Below are 2,876 nucleotides of genomic sequence, written 5' to 3' on the forward strand. Positions count from 1 at the left end.
TCAATGGCTCCATAAAATGAAATGACAAGAGAAATAAGAAGTCAGAAAAGCATATTTAAATAATATTCACATATGTAAACCATATTCACATAAAATCAAAGGGAACAAGTGCTTTCTTAATATTTCAGTTATTTTTTAATATCTTATTTTTGTTTTCTATTGTTTTTGGAATTAGCTTAAAACAGAGGACAGTAGGACTATTGAAATCAAAGATGAAAAACCAAGTAAAAGAAGGAATAAATAAATAAGAACCCAAACTAGATTAAATTGGCTGCTATGCCTGATACTTCAGTGAACTTGTTTCCTGGCAGCCAGAGCAAATAGGGTTTTGATAAATAGGACATTCTGGCCCTCTCAGCCACTATTGGTGCTGAGAACATGGGGACTATGACATTTAACAATGACCAAGTAGCCCATCTGGTGTTACCCACTTAAAATCTATTTGCATATTTGGTATAAATGACTGAAAACTAGTGCTTCTAAGATATCAGCATCATATATAAAACCTTTGACAATCTCCCCTCCCAAATGCACAAACTAGGTTCCAAATGTAGTCTATAATCCAGAGGGTTTTGAAAATAGGTAATAAGGCAGTGGATATTTCTATTTATTTATTTGTACTATAACTCATATTTTGCTAATTTTACTCAGTATCTGCATTAGTCAGAAAACTGTATATGACTTTTTAAAACTTTATCTTAATTTTGGTATATTTTAAACGTGAAAAAGCCTTATAGGGTAACGTATCAGGTTCTTTTGTACCCATTACTTAGATTTAACAAACACTTTTTCATAATTACTTCAGAGTTTTTGTTTTAAATAATATGGATTTGAAAGTAACCTTTCCTATTCAACTCTTCTTTTCCACTCCCAGAGATAGCTCTTATTATTCTGAGGTTGCTGTGTACTCTTTCTGCACTTTTACTATACGCATATTTCCATAAACAATAGGCATCCTGAGAATTTACATAAATGGTATCATATTCAAGGTCCACTTTTGATAATTACTTTGTTCTCTCAACCAAATTTTCTAGTTTTAACCATGTTGATACTTACCAATCTCCTTCATTCATTTCTCTGCCTTACATCATTTTTGTGTAATGTATTTATGTCCTCTATGGATGGACATGTGGTTCTTACTATCCAAAGACTTTGTAGCCCACTGTGGGAGATCCTGATTCCAGCATCAAGACCCTATGCCAGATGCCATTGTATTTCTGATAGTATCAGACATTTTATTTTTACAAAGTGGAAGGGCTTACATTCTTTCACTGATGCTTTATTGTATTTTCCTGATTACTATTCATGTTCTTTTTGGGATTTTTACTTCCTCTTTGTGAATTACTTATTCATAACTTTTTCTCAAAACACAGGGAGCTGGAGATGTGAGAGTGATTGTTTGCCACTTGTTTATGTATTTTGGAGGCTAATAAATTGTCTTTAATCCTATAATTTATATTTTTAAAAACTCTGTGGCTTATCTTTTATTTGTTCATGGTGCCTATATTTATATAGAAATTTACATTTTAATGTGGGATCAATTACTGTCAGTCCTTTCATTTATAGTTTATGCTTTCTATGTCTTGTTTTATGATATCATTGCTTATTCAAATACTATAAAGATATTTTAATTTTTTCTTCTACACATATTAAAGTTCTGCATTTCACATCAGGAATTTTAACCTATCTAAAATTTCTTTTTGTGAAAGAAAGGCATAAGGTGGGGATCTAATTTGGTCTTTTTCTGTAATGCAAACCAATTGTCCCAGACCAGATAGTAAACAATTCTTTTTCTCCACTGATCTGTAATGATACCTCTGTCATATTAGTTTCACAACACACACACACACACACACACACACACACACACACACATTATATAGGCTCATTTCTGTGTTGCCTATTCTTTCACTGATCTGTTTCGTACACCTGCAAAAATATCATGTTGCTTTTATTAATCTGATTCAATAATAACTCTTCATATCAGATCAGGCAAATTTGCCCTCCTACTTCTTCAAAAGTGTCTTGATTATTCTTAATCTATCCCTTCTCCATCCACCCCTTTATTCATCCATATAAATTTTTGGATTAGCTCTGTGTCAAGCCCGTGGAAAACTCTTTTGTCGGGATTGTGATCAGTTGCCTTGAATTTAGAGATTTATTAGATGAAAACTGACATCTAAATGATATCAAGTCTTCCCATAATGACATATATATATATATATATCTGACATATATATATATATAATATATACATATATATATTATATATATATCTCCAAAGATTAACATTTTCCTTGTGTACTTGAATAAATTTCTATAATTTTCTCCATAGGGTCTCTCACATCTCAGATTTATTAGTAACTAACTTACAGTTAACTTACAGATTCTAGAAAAAGTTTTTTATATTCTAGATATAAGTCCTATATCAAATATATATTTTGCAAATATTTTATCTCAGTCTATGGGTAATCCACATCTTTTGAATTGCAACTGGTCAAGATCTTCTATACAAATATTAAATAGAATTTGATACTGACATTTGTTTCTGATTTTGAAGGGGATGATCCTATCAGTAATTATAATGTTTGGTTTCAGTTTGAGGTATAGTCTTTTTATCAGATTATGAAAGATTCTTCCAATTCTTATCTGGCTGAAGTTTTAAAATATTGATTGAATTATATTTTTAATATTTTTTCAAATTACCCTGAGCTTTTCTCTCCTTTAATCTGCTCATGTGATAAACTATATTAGCAAATATTTCTAATATTGAATCATCTTTGCCCTCCTCTGCAAAGTCCTACATAAAAACATACACAAACACATAGTTGGGTTTGGGTTACGGGTGGTTCATTTATGATGTTTGCACTTATATT

Source organism: Manis pentadactyla, chromosome 10 (genome assembly GCF_030020395.1).
Source record: "Manis pentadactyla isolate mManPen7 chromosome 10, mManPen7.hap1, whole genome shotgun sequence".
NCBI lineage: Eukaryota > Metazoa > Chordata > Mammalia > Pholidota > Manidae > Manis > Manis pentadactyla.